Source organism: Lissotriton vulgaris, chromosome 4_1, assembly GCF_964263255.1.
Source record: "Lissotriton vulgaris chromosome 4_1, aLisVul1.2, whole genome shotgun sequence".
Lineage (NCBI taxonomy): Eukaryota > Metazoa > Chordata > Amphibia > Caudata > Salamandridae > Lissotriton > Lissotriton vulgaris.
The window spans coordinates 2,068,588,212-2,068,609,407 of NC_141691.1; the positions used below are offsets into that span (position 1 = coordinate 2,068,588,212).

The following is a 21,196-nucleotide window of genomic DNA, read 5'->3' on the forward strand; positions in this document are numbered from 1 at the left end:
ACCCAGCTCCACCGATGCACCCACCACCCAGCTCCACCGACACAGCTCCACCGATGCACCCACCACACAGCTCCACTGATGCACCCACCACACAGCTCCACTGATGCACCCACCACACAGCTCCACTGATGCACCCACCACACAGCTCCACCGATGCACCCACCACACAGCTCCACCGATGCACCCACCACACAGTTCCACTGATGCTCCAACTAAGCTCCACCAATGCACCCACCACACAGCTCCACCAATGCACCCACTAAGCTCCACCGATGCACACACCACTCAGCGGAACCACAGCTTCACTCAGCAGAACCACAGCTTCACTCAGCAGAACCACAGCATCACTCAGCACCACCACAGCATCACTCAGCACCACCACAGCATCACTCAGCACCACCACAGCATCACTCAGCACCACCACAGCATCACTCAGCACCACCACAGCATCACTCAGCACCACCACAGCATCACTCAGCACCACCACAGCATCACTCAGCACCACCACAGCATCACTCAGCACCACCACAGCATCACTCAGCACCACCAAAGCATCACTCAGCGCAACCACAGCATCACTCAGCGCAACCACAGCATCACTCAGCGCAACCACAGCATCACTCAGCGCAACCACAGCATCACTCAGCGCAACCCCAGCATCACTCAGCGCAACCCCAGCATCACTCAGCGCAACCCCAGCATCACTCAGCGCAACCACAGCATCACTCAGCGCAACCCCAGCATCACTCAGCGCAACCACAGCATCACTCAGCGCAACCACAGCATCACTCAGCGCAACCACAGCATCACTCAGCGCAACCACAGCATCACTCAACGCAACCACAGCATCACTCAGCGCAACCACAGCATCACTCAGCGCAACCACAGCATCACTCAGCGCAACCACAGCATCACTCAGCGCAACCACAGCATCACTCAACGCAACCACAGCATCACTCAGCGCAACCACAGCATCACTCAGCGCAACCACAGCATCACTCAGCGCAACCACAGCATCACTCAGCGCAACCACAGCATCACTCAGCGCAACCACAGCATCACTCAGCACCACCACAGCATCACTCAGCACCACCACAGCATCACTCAGCACCACCACAGCATCACTCAGCACCACCACAGCATCACTCAGCACCACCACAGCATCACTCAGCACCACCACAGCATCACTCAGCACCACCACAGCATCACTCAGCACCACCACAGCATCACTCAGCACCACCACAGCATCACTCAGCACCACCACAGCATCACTCAGCACCATTACATTATCACTCAGCACCATTACATTATCACCCAGCACCACCACAGCATCCCCCAGCACCACCACAGCATCACTCAGCACCACCACAGCATCACTCAGCACCACCACAGCATCACTCAGCAGCACCACCACAGCATCACTCAGCAGCACCACAGCATCACTCAGCACCATTACATTATCACTCAGCATCCCCCAGCACCACCACAGCATCACTCAGCACCACCACGGCATCACTCAGCACCACCACGGCATCACTCAGCACCACCACGGCATCACTCAGCACCACCACGGCATCACTCAGCACCACCACGGCATCACTCAGCACCACCACGGCATCACTCAGCACCACCACGGCATCACTCAGCACCACCACGGCATCACTCAGCACCACCACGGCATCACTCAGCACCACCACGGCATCACTCAGCACCACCACGGCATCACTCAGCACCACCACGGCATCACTCAGCACCACCACGGCATCACTCAGCGCCACCACATTATAACTCAGCACCACCACATTATAACTCAGCACCACCACATTATCACTCAGCACCACCACATTATCACTCAGCACCACCACATTATCACTCAGCACCACCACAGCACCACCACAGCACCACTCAGCACCACCACAGCACCACCACATTATCACTCAGCACCACCACATTATCACTCAGCACCACCACATTATCACTCAGCACCACCACAGCACCACTCAGCACCACCACAGCACCACTCAGCATCACCACAGCACCACTCAGCATCACCACAGCATCACTCAGCACCACCACATTAGCACTCAGCACCACCACATTATCACTCAGCACCACCACATTATCACTCAGCACCACCACAGCACCACTCAGCACCACCACAGCACCACTCAGCACCACAGCACCACCACAACACCACCACAGCACCACCACAGCACCACCACAGCACCACCACAGCACCACCACAGCACCACCACAGCACCACCACAGCACCACCACAGCACCACCACAGCACCACCACAGCACCACCACAGCACCACCACAGCACCACCACAGCATCACCACAGCATCACCACAGCATCACCACAGCATCACTCAGCGCAACCCCAGGTTATAGGTGTCACATTTGCGAAAGTTATAAATATTGGCATTGTAAATGACAAAGCTAATAATTTAGCTATTTTCAAAACAAACAGATACATTAAAAAAATTGTCATTTACAAGACTAATAGCTCAAACTTTCCTAATGCGAGACCTATCGCATTGCAAATGCTTGTTTTATTTCTTAACTTTTTTTTTTTTTTTTTTTTTCTCTGCCGTGATTTTCTTAGCTTGGCATGTCTCTTAAGTGGTGTTTGCCTGGTTCTTCCGTATTGGGACCCCACTCTCCCTTACTCCGTCCCCAACTCTACATCACACAGGGCGCTGCCTCTCCTGCAGTTGTAGAAAGTGCTTCTGCAGCTGCACAAGACCAGCCTTCCCACTTTCACTCTCTCAGCCCAGCTATGGACAAGGGAGGAGGGGGAAAGATGGATCCATGAACTTCCCTGGGGCTTATGTAAGGAAAGCAGCCCCATATATAACAATTCGTACGGGGGGGAGGGGGGGGGGGGGGTTGGTTAAATATCGCTTATGTTTTCAGCTGATCCTCGTTAATTGCTTGCAAACTCACAAGGATTGGCTCAAAACATAAGCGCTTTCATCTTGTGTTTTCATCCGCCCCTCGCCCTCTACTCCTCTCTCTTGTTTTACTTTATTTTGTAATTGTCACTCGTCACACTATAAAGCGATTGAGGGAAATATGTTGCATCTTTAGCAAACAGAAGTGCAACATAGCAAAGATTGTTTATTTTCTGAGTCTACGACCAAACCATTTAAAAGTAAAGTATGAGCTTCCTCTGTGAGTTGCACGCATCCTCACATTTGGTAAAAAATGCAAAGTCTGCTAAGTGTGCACAATAATCACATCCTGGTGGAGAGCCATAGATATATTCAGATAAGAACACAATTGGTCTGCTCATTTGGAAACATCAACACCGAAATCAGTGGTCCAGAAAATATATCCTGACCGAAGAAGACCCCAGGCCACCAGAAAGTGCATATGTGAGGTCCTTTTCTATTCTGTACACAGCAGTAGAACGTATCCCTTGCTTATACCAGTGATCGGGATGGCTCATAAAGCCATTCAGGCCAACAATGCGGACCATCACCGCAATTACTAGAAATAACATGACTCCATTGACAAATGCCGCCCTGTTTACTGCAAAGAAAGCGATTATTTTAAAACACCAGTGCATAATTCCACACATGTTACAACTACTTTAAAATACTGACATGCAAGTGGGTTGTTAGCAGTATTTCAAGTTATTGGGACATTTTTAGGTATGTGTGCTAAATAACTCCTTAATGTCAGCATATTCTCAGACCCAAGAAGCTGATACTGCAAGCTAAACTTATTGAGTCAAGAGCGACGGAAATACAAACCAAAGCACCAAAACAATAGAAGACAATATGGTGTGATTGAAAGAAGGCATATTTACAAGAAGGGCAAGTACTGAGCCTCCTTCATGTACATACAGAATTTTTTTAAACGCATCTAAAAAAACAAATTGAGTGTGAAAAAAATATAGAAACGTCCAACTCTGGTAAAAAGGAAAAAAAATAGTCTCGGGTTGGCACCATAACCAATCGCTTTAGTTAAAGTCTAAAAGCCACTCAATGCTTCACTACGAATGTCGACAAATCCTGAAACATACAATATTATTTACAAAAATCCACATGTTGAAATGTCTTCAAACATCATGGGCATGTAGAGAAATGTGATAATCCCTGCAGAATGTAGAGATAGCTAGAAATCCTTGTGTCAAGCGAGTAGAATTCAAGCCTTTGATGAATATCTATGAAAAGTACACAAACCAACTGACAAACAATGGTTGAAAAGCAATTTGGCCTATTTATTGCAGGCATAAACGATTTTACTGAAACTATGCAATAACTATCACATTTGTAGGTCTCGCGCCTAGCGTTGCAGTGCGCAGTACTGCTCGTGCAAGACATTTAGTAGGTAAAAATGGAGTTTCAGAAGCTGACCTAGGAATGGCACATGCACGAGCGTGTGTTTTCCTTTTGTGGCACGCTAATGGGCTTTGCGAGCGTGTTTTTTACCAAGAGAGCATGCAATAGGCCAAAGGTGGGCGCATTTCTCCGCCCTTGGCCAAGTGGTGTCTATTACGCGCACCGGCCGTCGTGTGGTTTCAATTATCGTGCCCAGACAAGGCGCGATAATTGAAACCACATTGCTCGCAGTGGTGCGCGCATCACTCCGTGCTCGTTTTTTTGGGGGGATCCATTTCTATGGGAAGCAACTAAATGAAAGTAGCTGTGTTTTGTTCGGTGCCACTTTCACACCTCCCAGGATAGCAATGTTTATAAAATGAAGTCTACCTATTTTTAAGTGGTTGGCAGACTGTGAAAATGTTAAGCTTCACAGCAGACAACATTCGTAGCATATACATTGTCATCCACGGAGGTTTCTTTGGTCAGTGCCTGGCTTCCTTCCAGAATCACCTGTAGCAGATACCCAGACTGTGTCCGATTCTTCGGAAGGCAGATCTGCTCTTTAAGTAAACTCAGACTAGTGAGACTAGTGACGATGCCAACAATGAGAATAGCACTGATGATAGCAATGGGTCTAGTGCTGATGCCAACAATGAGAATAGCACTGATGAGAACAATGGGACTATTGCTCATGACAGCAATGAGAATAGCACTGATAACCATGGGACTAGTGCCCATGACTACAATGAGAATAGCACTGACGATAACAATAGGACTAGTGCCGATGCCAACAATGAGAATAGGCATATGAATTATATCCTATAAGTGAGTATTTATTAGCGTTCTGGTCAGCTGCACCCCTCCCTTCTTCCTCATCAACTCACCATCCATCTTTGAGGGTGGGATTCAGGAGTCTGCATCATCTCTTTACCTGAACTCATGGAGCAGATTGCAGAAGGCACTTGTACTGCTTCATGGGATCTTAGTGCAGTGTGGACCCCTGGCACTAGTGACGGCTGAGGTCTTTGTTGAAGGGCATCGTCATTGGAAACTATGTGGTCGTGCTGTTAAAAGTTTGCTCTAAATGGTATTTCTATCGCGCAAACCTAGTCCAAAGGCAACAGAGTACCCTATCACTGCAAATACTGATGCCGCTAAAACAGTATTTGTTGCAGGGAGCGCATTGCATTGATGGACCGCAGGCACAGTCTCTTCACTCAACAAGCAGCAAAGCTGCGCCCTGCTAATCCGAATCCACCATCACCAGTAAGAGCTGATCTTTTTAGCTAGTGGTTGTGGAGAGTAAGGACAGCCTCGCAAACTGGCACCGGTTGGTGTCATAACAGATGATGCCCCTGCTTGAGGCTTCCTGCCTACCCCAACTATCAGAGGGTGTTTTCCCCCTAGAAAGAGGCTAAAGCAGCCTTTGCTGCCCGTTGGTGGTCTCAGCAGGCACCGGATTAGTATTAAGCTATGTTATTTATCGTTAGGCTAATTCCTACTGGAGTAGCCGTGCTCTTCTAAAAAGTGAAAGAAGCCCATAATTGCTTCATGAAAGAACCAAAGCTGCTTCATGCAACCCTCTGCGGTGTACATTTGGAGTAAGGATGTTAATAACAAAAACATTTTTTTTTTTAATATGACACTAGCTTCTGCAGTTTTGAATTTTCATAGCGTCAGAGATTTCGGGTTACTTCTACCCAAATCAAAGGCACTCATTACTTTCGAAGAATGAAAAACTAGATGTAAACAAGGGAACTCCTCAGCAGCTCGTGGTCTGCTCCCCTGTACTGTTTACAGGCTTATGTTTTAAGGATTGATGCATTCAGGCAAGCTCAAGCAACATGTGCATTTGGAAGTGTTACATGTGTACTGGATCTTGGCGTTAAGTCTATCTTTTGCTTGAGTCTGCACAAAGTATTTTCTCAGATTAGGTGTATGTGCACCGCAGGTTATAAATATATGCGTTCTTTACAGTCAGTGCTCGGAGATGCGAAAAATGTATTTCACAGTGCAGAGTAACAGTCATAAAATCCTAGCTGAACATATCAGTCTGCAGTTTCACACGTTACACTTGTGATAGCTGCATTATGTCATAATCTATTGTCAAAGGCGAAATGCTTTGTTTAGGAGAAACTGAATAAATTCTGATTTAAATGGTGTATTCTGCAAACCTGACCCCGCTGTCTCCACTGCCCAGTGTTATGATCAAATTCTTTCAGACGTTAAGTCTACAGAAAGTTAAACACTCCATTAATAGGATTCTCGCAGAAAGGCCTTTCTTTAATTTGGCCTCCAGGTTCGGAGGTTAGGAAGCATTCTTGAACTGCAGGAGATCAGATGTTTACCTTTCGCTTTCGTCCCCAAGTCAATCTCTCCGCTCTTTAGCCCAGATTGAAACTTTGACGAAGCTTGTAAGCTTTACCTTGGATTTTCTTTTCAGAATTGATGCGGATTCGATGTATTTCTCAAAAACATTCTCCTCAGTTTTCTCTGTGTTTGACGTAATCTTTTTCCAAAATGTTAGTCTTTGACAAGTGTATGCTTTCAAAAAGTGGGATGTTTATCTCCATGTTGGAAATTATTTTTTTAGGACATACAACTGAAGCTGATGGGTGCCTATGACTTTTGTACTTTTGCTATAATCGCAGCACCCGCGCTTTACTTTTAACATTAAAAGCAAAGCGCGGGTGCCGCGATTAAAGCAAAAGCAAAGAAATAGATGTTTTTTTCTATTTCTTTACTTTTGCTATAATCTCGGCATACGCGCTTTACATTTAATGTTAAAAGTAAAGCATGGGTGCCACGATTATAGCAAAAGTAAAGAAATGGAAAAAAACATCTATTTCTTTACTTTTGGTATAATCGCGGCACTCGCCCTTTAGTTTTAATGTTAAAAGTAAAGTGCGGGTGCCGCAATATATAAAGACAGGTGGCAGCTGCGCGCGTGCGAAAGAAGGAGGGGCATAGCTGTGTATGTAGCGCGAGCTAGTGCGCGTAATAGCAAGCTGGTGGCCGGCAAAAGCCTGTGGGTAGCACTTTTAAAAACAAGCTACTAAATTTCTCGCCAGTGCCGCACATGCGCTGGATCTAGCGAGACCTAAAAACAAAAGTAAAAAACATTGTAATTTTCAAAGTCAACAGCTCTAACTTTAACAAATGCAAGATCTATTGCATTGCAAATGCTTGTTCCTTATTAGTACCAGTGGAACATACAACTGCAGCAGTGAGAAAGGTGACCAGTCAACCTTTGCAAAGGGCCCTCCACTTCACTGCAGCACTAGTCACATTTTTCAGTAACTTGTGACCCGTTTGAGCTATAAACAATGTATTTGTTAAAATCGTCAGATTTTGCAGCAGATGATGTATTATGTGGCAACTATGGCAGAGACATAATTATGTAGAAAACATTTGCAAACTAGGATACTTTGCCATCATGTTTGAACTGCTCTTGTGAAAAAATGTAGAAGTACTGATGACAGAAACTCCATGCCTCGGGAGACAAATGGCTTGCGATTCCACTTTTAGGGATATTTGGGACATTCTGTGATTGGAAACGTATCCCACTTTGGGAATGTATTTTAATGTCAATAACTCACATTAAACCTTAAACACGAATATCCATTATTTAAATTAAACATTTAAATTAAATAAAGTAATAAGCTGTAACCGGTTAGTGAAATCGGAAACAAATACTACAAATCGGGATGTTTTCTCTCTTTCTGCCACACCTCCGACTCCGCCCAGTGACCCAATCCACGGGTTATTCCCGCCCTCTGATCTCCGTTTCCCTCCCACTTCGCCCACTGGACACAGCCCATTTAAGCCCTGCTCACGGGTAGATGCCGGGTGGGCCACAGGAGGGCTATACTCACACTCACGAACTCGATTTCGTGCTCTTTGGGGTGATGCTTCTCTGCTTCCACTTTTTAAATCTCTGTGCTTCTTCGCTTCCCCCTTCAGTCTTTGAGTTCACGCCCCCTCGGGTTAGAGGCCTCAATGCTGCTGGTAGTGAGCTCACTCTGCTATCTGCCTGAGCGACTGTGACTGCTGATGATCGTGGGGGGCGGTGAGCCAGGATTCGCCTAAGACGCCCCTCTCCTCCACCGTGCTGGGCTGCGAACGGACTTTATTCCTGCCTGGCCCTCTGAACAATCAACTTCCGGGTCACGACGTCACCTCCGGTTCCATGCGCCGGGGCGAATAGCGCGCTTCCTCGTCGCCACGGTAACTAACGGCTGGCCAATGGCAAGAAAGTCGTAGTGGGAACGTCCACGCAGAAGCGGTGAAATACAAGCAATGGCAAACCCAACGGGCCCCGCCTTCTGGGTTTTGCCAATGCTTTCTGCTGCATTTTAACAAACAGTGGTGGGCTACGGGGGTCGAACCTCACGGGCCGCTGCGAGTGGGGAGGGGGGCGGAAACAAAACAAATTGCAAACAAGGGGGGGGAGGGACATGTTTAATACGGACAATTGGAGGGGGGTGGGAGCGAAGGGGATGCAGACAACGGGAGGGGGCGGGAGCCTGGTGAACATGGACAACGGGAGGGGGGAGGGTAGTGACATCACGGGTCACCACAATTGGGGATGGGGCGGGAACAAAGAAAATCAAAAAATATTTGCAATGTCATAGGCCTCGCCTTTAAATGAGAGAGCTATGGCATTTTATTTATTTATTTAAATATTTTTTATACATTTATTTTTTTAATGCGATTTTCTATAGCGCGAACATTACCCGAAGGTGTCAGAGAGCTTTACAAAAGAACCAGGTGCGTTCCATGCCTGCCAAGTATCACACATCCGCGTGTGACAGTAACGCATTTCAGTGTGGTGTTCCGCATCACCGCACTGAAATGAACTGTCACGCATTTATTTTAATGCCATAGTCGCGTCAAGGGCTGTACCAGCAGGCCAGGCTGCAGCACGCCCCGGCGCCTGTGACACCTGTGTGTCGGTTCTGCTTGAGTCAGCAGTAGGCTCAGTAAACAGTTAATCCTTTCTCACTGCTGCCTGCTACAATGTTTCATCTTGTCTTGCTGCATTGCAATTCCTCTATCTTTCTCCGGAACTCAAGACCTCAGCATCCAGTGAGCCTGGGCAGGCAGGGGCGCTCCTCGTTACCCTGTACTCAGGCGTTTCGGAGGGTCATTGCCTCCTTAGGGTCTGCAAGGCCCCCGACCATGGAGGCAGGTTTGCCCCCTTCCTCGCGGGCCCCTCTCCCCCATGACGGGCCCGCAGTGCACAGCAGCTGCAGGCCGAGGAGAGACGTCCCAGGCATTGCAAATCTGCCCGTGTTTGGGCGCTGGGCGCAGATTGCGGCGGGTGTCGGCTCAGGGCCGTCCGAGGTTGATAATGGCTGCAGCTCGAGCTCGGTACATTGGGGCGTGTGGTGCGCCACCCCAGAGTGTGGACATCAGGTGGGTCCCAATGCCCCGGAGGTGACCTGCTGATGGACTGCACCCGTCACCCTTCAAAATAAAGTAAGTGTGCCTAAGCGCTTCACTGGCCATGCGCAACTTTCAACACTTGAAAGCTTTCTCTGGATTCGGATATGATGCCTCATTGCACAGGGCCTCCGACTCTGCAGCACGCCGCCCTCAGCAGCTATTCCAGCATGCAGCAGAGGTGCAAGTCCCGATGACCGCTGTCGTTTCCGTTTGCAATCAAGGTCTGCTATGCCTGCATGAATTAACAGCTTGTTTTTTAAAGTTAAGTGGCATCCAGAAATGCTGCGCTGCCTCCAATAAAATATACGTTCTTCATCGGATGTCTGTTGTGGGAGAAACCGTGCGCGAGAGACTGCACTATGTATGAATGTTTTACCCAGGCATGCCCGGTTCTAGAGGGTGGGCCGGGTGGGCCAGGCCCGCCCAAACATGAGCCATGGCCCTCGCACTGAATCTGCCACCGATGTACAACAATAAAAAATGTTCAGATAACTGGTGATTTATGATTCTGCTGTAAAGCAGGCATATGTCTACTGGTAGTTTTTAAATACTGATAAAATGTATTTTATGTAGATAGCTCACTGGATTACTGCCTTTGTCACAGTGATCCTTGGGTTACTTGCAGTTCAGAAGATGCAATCCTAAGAAGCGGACAGTCAGTGCCCTCTGAACTGTCATCAAAGAGCTGCATACAAACTTCACTTTTTTGTGTTGTTATGTACTTACAACTTCCCCAGTTTTTCATTATTCTAATATTGCTAAAAGGAGTTTGTTCAGGCAGATATACATTTTTATCAGTAAAGCAAACTCGCAACCACTGAAGTACTCTTTAAATCCTGTGTTTGCGCTTCTCCAGACCAAACACTCTTAAAATATATTGCCCACCAGTACAGGTGACATGATTCCTACACCTTTTAATCCTCATTAATTTATGTGACATTCCTTGTAGTCTTATTGCCTCCGTATAATGTGTGCTTTATGTAAAGTACTGTGACACCCTACACTATGAGGTGCGCTATACAACAAATGAAATGCATATGAGAGAGGGACTACAGAGCGAAGAGCACTGGTGGAGGGTGGCAATGAGGGAATCCGAAGAGGAGCTCATTTAGGGAGGGGCTACAGAGAGATGAGGGGCACTGTTGGAGGGTGGCAGTGAGGGAATCCGAGGAGCTCATGAGGGGGAGCTACAGAAGGATGAGGGTGGTAATGAGGGAATCTGAGGAGGTCATTGGAGAGGGGCTACTGAGTGGTGATGGGCACTGGTGGTGGGTGGCAGTGAGGGAGTCTGAGGAGAGGGGAGCCACAGAGAGATGAGGGGCATCAGTGAAGGGTAGTATTGAGGGAGTCCGAGGAGGAGGACAATAGGGGGAGGGGCTATGGAGCGATGAGGGGCATTCCTGGAGGGTGGCAAAGAGGGGATCCGAGGAAGAGGTCAATAGGGGGAGGGGCTACGGAGAAATGAGGGGAACTGGTGGAGGGTGGCATTGAGGGAATCCGAAGAGGAGGTCAATAGCGGAGGGGCTACGTAGAGATGAGGGCATTGTTGGAGGGAGGCAAAGAGGGGATCTGAGGAGGAGGTCATGGGGTAGGGGGGAGCTACGGAGAGATTAGGGACACTAGTGGAGGGTGGCAGTAAGGGAATCCGAGGAGGAGGTGATGGGTTGAGGGGGGAGCTACGGAGAGATGAGGGGCAGTATTGGAGTGTGGCAGTGAGGGAATAAGAGGAGAGGTCATGGGGTGGGGGGCTATGAAGAGATGAGGGACACTGGTGGAGGGTGGTAGTGAGGGAGTCTGAGGAGGAGGTCATGAAGGGGTGAGGCTACGGAGAGATGAAGGGCACTGTTGGAGGGTGGTAGTAAAGGTATCTACGGAGAAAGAGGTCATTGGTGGGGTGCAAAAAAACACTTTTCGCACCAGCAATAAAGCGTCCCAGTCATGGCCTTTTAGTTTTTGGTTATTTAATTAACAGTCTGGTCATTAGGGCTACGTTGAAACATACTTTAAAGTAAATGCTAATTTCATTAACTGCTATATTCAATGTTTCAAGTTTGAAGGTGATTTTACTAATGTTTTTTTCCGTAAACAATGAAAGTGGAACTGGATGGTGGCTGGTATGGGGCTGGGGCCCAAGGTCAGCAATGAGATAAGGTGCACTGGAGAGGGGTGGTAGAAAAGTGGATAATCAAGCCTGTAAGGGAGTGCGCTGCAGAGTCTGGGGTCAGGTGGAGGTAGTAATAAAGAGGGATTCTCCCTGAAGGGTCGCACTGAGGGAGCCCTAGTAGTGTCACTTGCCTGATATTCCCACCTCAGAAACCTCCTCTTCCAATCAAAGGGACATTACATGGAAAAAAAAAACTTTTTGAGAGTGAAAGTATTTAGAAAGAGATTTGGAAAAGAGTGCATTTTACTGAGCCTTGTACGACTAAGAAGAGATAAAGGAGGGCCCTGAAGCAGGTCTGGCTAGACATATAAGAGACTGGCCTGGAATTTTCTTTGCATTCTAACGTTTGTTGTTATTAATCATAACAAAATGCAAAACAACAAACCCAGACCAAGTTGAGACACAATGAATTAGTAGACTACACGTTACCCCCACCCATTAAAAGGGCACTGAGTTAGTGCCCTTCCAAATGTAGTGCTTTGCAGATGTTTTAAGGTCTTACAAGTTTTTTTTGCTCAAATTGGTGTAATGTCTGACATGTATATTTGTCCCTCGTCTTCATTGCTTGATTTTGCTTGGGAGAAAGTGTCACTCATAGTCGTTGAATTGTCACTCATAATTGCACTAAAATTATGAAAATGTCACACTTAGCAATCTGAAACCATGGCAGCTATGCGTTACATAAGGACTTTGGATTACATGAGGCACAATAAAAGATACAATCATAGAAAATGTCAAATGTACAAGTTGTAGAGTCACACAAGGAAGAGATACACAGAAAAAAATGCAAATGTACAAGTTGTAAAGACACTCAAGGAAGAAGTTTGCATTGGCATTGCAATGAAGCGGCCGCCTTCCCCGCATAGAGGAGCCACCGCCGCTGGCTGGAGAAACCAGGGTCCCAGCTTTGTAACCCTTCCTCCCTGTCCCTGGACCCCTTACCTACTATCCCATGGGCTTTTATCTGATGGCGCTTTTTTAAAGAACTTTTTTTCAATTTAAAATTTTTGAATTCAGTGTTTTTAATTTTATTATTTGGAAATGGCGAGCTCGCAAACTCAAATCCTGTGGTAAGCAGGAGATGTAACCGCAGGAAAACTAGGGAATCCCAAGCTACGTGGAAATGAATGGGACCGCTCTACAAGCAAGAAGCCCCTGGACTTAGATGTCCTGTTTGAAAAAACCTCTTAATCCTCTCACCCACCCTCTTCCCTCCCTGGAATCGAGAGGAATGTTGTATTTACTGTTTATATTAAGGGAAACAAGATCACCCAATAAGTCAGCAAGGGACCTTGGGAGTAGAATCTGAGAACAACAGTGGTCCCTTGCAAGCAAGGAGATACAGTTCAATAAATATAGACACAGTTGTAACTAAATTGGTTTGACATGTCCAGCCGGACAGTGGTCTAGTATTTAGTCTTTCTAAAATATAAGAACAAAATACATCACAAATTTACAAAGTGGGGCACACGCCTGTGCCCAACTCGACAAACATTCAACGTACAAAATAGAAAACGTAGAAACACAAAAGGGCTTTTTAGGCAAAAGCTAGCGGTTCTGTTATATGTACAGTTCAATTTGTCAAAACAGAACAACAATAGCACCTTTACATTCCAAGTAACATTTGACTTAATACCTGTATAAGGTGCCCAGTTTCGTCGACGGCCTTACGATCCGTTTAAGACATTGTGCGGATCATCATCAGGACTTATAATTAGGGCTCCCGGTTTTCCGTTTTTACGGATTTATACATGTAAATACAGACGGAAAACAATATTTCCTTTGTCTGTATTTACATTTAAAAACAGCAAAATACTAGCAAATGTTGCCGTGCTCCAGTGCACAAGACCGTGTACATCACACATGACGCCATACACTGAGCATGAGCGCAATGCTGCAATACCCTTCTTTCACAGCGCGCCGCTAGTGTCCAGCCCAGCAGCGCACCAGATCTCACACCAGCCTGTCAGAGAGCTACAGGCTCTGCAAACTTAGTGACGCCGCAGCTGAGTGCTCTGCGCTGAAAGTAATAATAAAAGTAGATGTTGGACCGGCACCACAGCTGCTCACCCGACTGGACCCAAAATGAGTTAATGCGGCAGACTAATGCGCTTGTCACTGAACACTCCAGTGAGGTCAGCACGGACGGACTCTGACTGCAATGTGTGGCTGCAGAATTCAGCTGTTAAACAGGGCACGCACAGGCAGCTGAAGATGAATGATCATCATAACCGCAGGGCACTGAAAAAGCTATTTCTTTGAGAAGCAGTGAATACTTCACTCCAACAGGCACTTACTCTTTGCGAGGCGAGTGGCAATTCGGTACAGACTGCCTCGTGGCCTCAATCACCTGCGGCAATGCTTGGAGTGATTCTGAGGGCGGCTCAGCTGCAGAGTGGACCAGGGTGTGTTGTGGGCTGCTGAGTGAGGAACAACTTCGGCAGTCCGTGCACTCAGCTGCTGGCCCACAGTGGGGTTATGTGTCAGGTCGGGTCACAGGATCATTTAAAATGATTACCAACCCACGGTGCGAGCAGGACAGGGCTGAGCTGCGCTGCCACTGCCAGCAGCCAAAGCTAACTTTATTGAACTGCCGCCTGCTCGGCTAGTGCTGTGGGCGGCAGGACGTCCCAACAATTAAAGTGTGCATCACAAAAGGCAGCTCTTTACGTGTCAGTGATTAGGCCACTTAGCACAGGGATGCCTGTAGACACTGCCCACAGTCTGGTAAGAAGAGGTGAAAAAACTAACAAAGACTCGTCAATAAGTGAATGGGCTTTTTTAAAGACATGTTAAGTACTCGTCAGGTGCGGCTGGCAGCTCAAAAACTGTGTGTATGTTCCCAGGAAGGTGTCTTTGCCTGGGCTGACACACAGGACGGGTGGAGGGGGAAGGGGGCTTTGAGCCCACTGGGTGGTGCGCGCCTGGTGGGAGAGATGGCCCCACTGTGCGAACGGGGAACCTGTACAATCCAAGATATGATTTCTGATCACTTGGAAACTAGTCAGCCTAATTTGAGAGCTTGGCATGGATGTTTTCACTGGTTTGTGAAACAATGCAGGGGAGACAGCTACCTACAGAATCAAGCAATCGATTGAAATTCCTCAAAATGGATTCCCTCATCCTTGCAAGCAGTGCCCTCACATAACCAAGTGCATATGTGCATTGACAATTAATATAATAAATGTGGAAAAATACTAGCTGTAGCTTCATCTTTGGCTTGTGTCAAAAATAAATGTGGATAAATACAGAAAAAATGCCCAAAAAATAAATATGGATAAATACAGACGGAAATGGCAAAAAAATAAATACCATAAAACCGGGAGCCCTACTTATAATGTATGCCTAACAAGTAAAAGCCTCAATTGCCGCCTAAGAACGACCCATGGACATAACTCTAGGGAAGTTGGCAGAGAATCATAGATGAAGGCTGAGGTCCCCGAATGAGGGTCCAGCTTGAAGCGTAAAGGAAGGGTAGTCCACGATAGTTACGCTTCAATTAGGGCATAGCGCCGGGTGCAAGATGCTGTGGTGCAGACTGGCGATGCAGCAAGGCAATTGCTGCATCAACGGTAATCGACTTAGACGGAAATTGAGGCTTTTACTTGTTAGGCATACATTATAAGTCCTGATGATGATCCGCACAATGTCTTAAACGGATCGTAATGTTGGGTGCTTATCTAGGATCCTGATCGATACTGTGACCTTATGCCCCTATTCGGCTATAAATCCATTTATTCCCTATATTGGCATAACCGTTCAAGTGCGATATTCAGAAAGTCATCTCTGGCCTCACACGAACAGAGCCACATTCCAGAATAGTTTTCTCTGCCACTTCCTTTGCAACCAATTAGTGCAATGACAGAGCAGAAGTCACTATCTGAGATTCCTAGATTAACACTCCGAGTTCTTCAACAAGATAAAAACTCAGCAAACCTGGAAATCCCCGCTTGCTGTGTTTTGATTAGTAATGGAACTCTAATGAGCAACTGATAGCTATCACTTCCTAGTGACATCTTTAATTGACGTCTTATGTCCAGCAAACTTACGTCAAACCAGGCACCTGTCAGGTATAAATATTACCAACGTTGCCTTAAGCAATACGCCTGTTGCCCGTCGCTTGATGAAGCTGCTGTATGCAAGCTGCTGATACCATTATCGCTGCTAAAGCGCGAGCGATGGTGTGGTGAAACTAGGAGCTGAACAGCCGTCCCTCTGCGAAGAGCCCAGCAGATGCCATCTGCCCGCGGACGCTGTCCCCCCTCCTCCTCCTCGACGCGCTGAAGAGAGACGCTGTCTTTCTCCTGCTGAGAAATCCAGCTCCAGCGTTTCTGGTCTACCTTTGCGGGTGACTGGGATACCGAGTTCCCCTGAAGGAGATACCAGACCTCCATCATTCTATTCAGAGGTATGGTGTTGACTAAACCCTTAGTGAGAATTCTTGAAGCAAACCTTGGCAAAACCAACTTAAACTGAAGCTACTTACTTACTCCACTCCCGAGTATTAGGCTTAGGTCAGGTACACTGGGATAGGCGTAGTTAGAAGCACCAGTTGAGTATTTTAGCCTAATGTATATATGAATGTATATATGTTTTATTACTTTTAAACCATTGTATGGCTAAGAAACCATATCAATGCTTTTACAGTATTATTTCGCAATACTTATCTTACTGTACGTACTTTTTATCATAACAAGTCTTGCAATTGTGGCAATACATTTCTCTTGTACGAGAAGAAAGACTGTTCAATAAATGTTAACCCTTTATTGACAAACACCCGTCTCTCTATTCTCTACATATCGTGAAAGTAAACTGCACTAACCTGACTGAGTAAAATAACTGTCTATTGTTTCACACGACCCTAGAGATTGACTCTTGATCTGAGGAGCAAAGTTGTCCTGTTGCACGGTTGTTGGAAAACGGAATCCCTTCTTGTCTGTGCCAGGGAAGCTGATCACTTCCTATTCAGTCAAGAAAGTTTCCAGTGACCTCTGAGCTAGTTGGTAACAAACCCAATTAAGTTTAGCATAGTCAGTAGAGGCCTGGAAGATCCGCACTTCTACGTCGATACTACTGTTTATGTTATTCCAATGCGCAGGGCCTAGTGGGAAACTAGGAACTACACTACATGGCGCCCAAACGTTTGGTAAGGCGATAAACTAACGCAAGACGTTAGAGTAACTCAGTCGTGCATATTTCACACCCCTTTCTCCTGTAAATACTCCAATAGACGTCTGGAGTGGGTGAAAGGTTAAAATCCGCCCGAACTCAGTAGGAAGAGATTCCTATGTAAAGCTCTGGTTTATTCAACGTTGAAGGATACAGTGTTCCAAAATATTGTGCACCTAATCTTTGTCTCCTTGGAGACCTACTCTGCAAAGCCTGCATTTATAAAAAATGACAGACAGTGAAGAAGAAAGGGAAGCAGTTAGACTGGCAACCCTACTAATAGAGGAGGACACAAGTCTCCTAGACACAGACCCGGATGCTATTATCATCCCGGTCCCCTTAAGAAAGTCTATAACTTTAAAACTTATAGAAAACGGACTGACACCACAAGTGGTACAGTAATTTTCGTGATAGAGGCTCACGAATATCGGCAGACAGAGGTATTCTATTCATGGATAAACTTTCCAGCGGCAAACGCTAGAACAAAAGAGTTTCACTATTACAAAATAGAGGAACCACCGGAAGAGTACGCTCCTTTCGAGGAGACTGAAATCCCACTAAAATTCCAAGAGCACCTGCTCTGGTTTAATGGCGCCCTAAAACATAATGATCACATAACTAGGCTCGGTCCACTAGGTAGACCAGGAGCAACGTGGCCGGTTCTAGCCGGCTACACACCACATCCTGACATTGCAAAAATGTCAAAGGAAGAGCTGTTAGTACTGCTAAAAACATTAATAAAAATACATAGGCAATTAGTCCAATATGTAATGCGGACTGCAACAGTCCAGCCAGCTGTTAATGTACCACGGCTGACCCCTCATCAGGGGAACACTAATAAAATTACACCACCGAACATACAGTCATGTCTTGGTAAAACACCCGTAAAACGGGAACAAATTCCTTTCTGGTTAGCACAGAAAATCACTCAAATAGAGGCAGTATTTCCTGATACTACCCCTATAGAGAAACACAGAATCTTGACCATCTGCCTTCCTATGGGAATCGCACCACACGTGGAGGACTGCGACACTTGGGGTACAGTCTTTGCTTCCATTTACACAAAAACACACGGTGTTCCGTCTATGGCGGTAATACCAGAAGTGGTAAAACAGATTCAAAATGAATACGGTCCAGAGCCAGCTTTAAATCTAGGTATGAAATTACTGAAAGACTTCAAGCAGGTCTCGCCTATATTATTAGCCAATATAAAAGGAGAAGCAGCATCTGTGGCGATCCGCCAGAAGTTGAAGGAAACAGATATAACAGAGCAGCCAGTCGAGCTTGCCAGAATCATAGAAAAATGCTATGAAGAATTAGGTAGAGACAGCTTGGGTGGAAAACCAGTTAAGCCCCAACTGCTCGAAAATCCTGAAAAATTATTTATTAAAAATAATTTAAACACTCCTAAAAAGAGCTGGGATGGAAATAAACAATCCACTCCCAAGGAAAAAGTTTTCTAGTCCAGAGGAAGGTCTCCTCGACGGAGGGAAAGAACTCCGACTCGAGAACACCAGTCTCCCCAGAGGGAGCCCTCTGAGAAAAGATATAACCTTAGAAATAGGGATAATTTGAAAAAACCTGATAGATATCAAAGTATTGATACACGTCCCTCTTGATCTTTTTCGCAGAAATCGGAAAGAAGAGGACGGTCAGACCCAGGAGAGCACACCAAGTCCAAAGACAAGGAACCTGCTCAGAGTAAAAAATCTCAATTTCCAAAAAAGAAGGTAGCCAGTATTAGAGTAATCAACCATGCCGAGAATACTGAGGACACAGTTGAAAAACGGGGAGTGGGCATTGACAATGTTGGACAGTGCAGCAGAAATCAGTATAGCGCGCAAGATCTTGATGAGTCATCTGGAGACAGTGGACACGAATGAATACATTCAGGTTGAAACTGCAGACACCAGACTTAGCGAGCCCCATAAAATATATGAAATAACATTGCGTATAGAGGGTGATAAGACTAGGAAAATAAGAGGTCTATTTTGGGATAAACTCTCAAAAGGCTATGATACTCTGTTAGCTGAAAAAGATTGGCCCCCAGAGTTTGTCAGGGAGTGCCCTCGTGGCGAAGAAGTAATTATGCCTGCCTTCTCGAATCACATTCCGATTCACAAAAAATATACATATGCAAGGAAATGGGCAGTAGCCCAGGCACCGGCATTGTATAAAAATCATGTAGGATGGAATGAGGACTCTCCTCCTCACAAACTCCAACTAAAAAGTGAACCTGCTGCCCAACGGCAGTATCCCATTAAGCAAGAAGCTAAAAAACAAGTCAGGGAGATTTTAGATCAACTTGAATACCAGGGGGTGATTTAAACATGCACCTCTCAAATGAACAATCCTTTGTTTCCTGTCTCCAAGCCAGACAATTCATATCGTCTAGTTTTGGACTACAGACACCTTAATACATGTTGTAAAACATTTGCAGTACAAAACTCGCACAGTGCAGCCCTAATGAATAACATACTTAGGAAAAAATATAAAACGACATTAGATATATCTAATGGTTTCTTTTGTCAAAACATTGCACCAGAAAGCAGATATTTGACCGCTTTCTGAGCATTTGGGTCGCAGAAAAAATTCTGTCGACTCCCACAGGGGTTCAAGAACAGCCCAGGACTATTCTCAGCTAGGGTAACAGAGTTACTACAAATCTATGATGATGAGGCATTATCTTACGTAGATGATATCTATCTCACAGACGACGACTTGGATACTCACTTGAAAAGAATGAACACCATTATACTTGGGTTCGCAGCAGAGGGTTACAAATTCAACTTTAAAAAGTCCCGAATTGCCCATCTGACAGTACTATTCTTAGGGTACGAGTTATCAAGTGAAGGAAAAAGCCTAGCGGATAACTTCTTAGAGAAGTGCGCTGTACTCAAAGCTCCAAAAACGCTGAAGAATTTACAATCCATACTAGGTTTTCTGAATTTCGGAAGAACTTACATCCTAAATTACGTGGAGAGGGTTAAACCTCTCTACGAACTAATTAAACCTGATTTTAAACAAATCAATTGGACTCAAAAACACACAGAAATTTTGAGATCACTGCAAACAGACATGTTAGCTAAAACAAAATTAGATACACGTGACAACACACGCGATCTTGTAATCCGAGTCATCCCAGGAAGATGCGGATTCGCATACCTGACCTCTAATGAGGGAGAAAAGGTACCAATTTCAATTAAATCTCACTTGTACACACAAGTAGAAAAAACATTCAGTCACACAGAAAGAACTGTGAAAGCAGTGCAAATCGCATTAGCAAATGAAAGAGAACTAGCACACGGCAAACGGATTAATATCCTCACAGCGGAATCCGCCTTCGAGGCGCTATTCAGCCCAGTAAACCTGCCTACAGTGTCACTGGATCCGAAATGGATACAGTGTGTAGATTCTCTAGGAGCGGAAGACGTGAAATACTATTTCGCCCCGCAATTCGAAGAACTGAATGATTTAGAATATGAAGAAGAATATCCTCTGCCAATCGAAATTCTGCCTCTCCCACAATACGCCTGTATAATCTATACAGAAAGATTTGTACAGCATTTCAACGTAGAGAGCAAATCTTACGATGTAGCCTGTGCGATTATTAAAGGTCGTTGGCTGTGCGGTAAATTCAGACCGAAAGTAACAAAAACTGAATCTGTAAGAAACTGTTCGGTTCAGAGAACTGAAATCAGATGTTTAAAGATGGCGCTCGAAAATGCAGAACGTGAATTCCCGACACTTATCGTGTGCGATTCTCATTTTTGCGTCAACTCTTACAACAATAAACTGCAGAGGTGGATTGAAAACGACTACAAAGATGACACAGGTGCCACAATAAAGCATAAATTGCTCTGGAAACAAGTAGCTCTTTTACATAAAGAACTACAAAAGACTCACGTGATTCACGCACAGAGTCTTCAACGTGATGGCGTTCACGTTGCAGGGAATTCATTGGCTAATACAGCCACAGCGGAAGCAACTAACCCGGCTTCCGTAGCCACAAAAAAGCGTACAGAAAAATACATAGACGGGGAAACCATGCTGGCAGTAAAAACGACCGTAAAAGGCGAC

General features: G+C 45.9%; 1 protein-coding gene across 1 annotated transcript in view; it reads right to left on the minus strand.

Annotated features, from left to right (window-relative positions):
* The window catches only part of LOC147725021 (uncharacterized), a 98,491-nt gene extending 89,987 nt beyond the window's left edge, over window positions 1–8,504 (minus strand). Inside the window, exon 1 of the mRNA XM_086966488.1 lies at window positions 8,211–8,504. The gene's annotated coding sequence lies outside the window, so the exon portion shown is untranslated. The remainder of the gene's footprint in view (window positions 1–8,210) is intronic.
* Window positions 8,505–21,196: the final 12,692 nt, after the last annotated feature.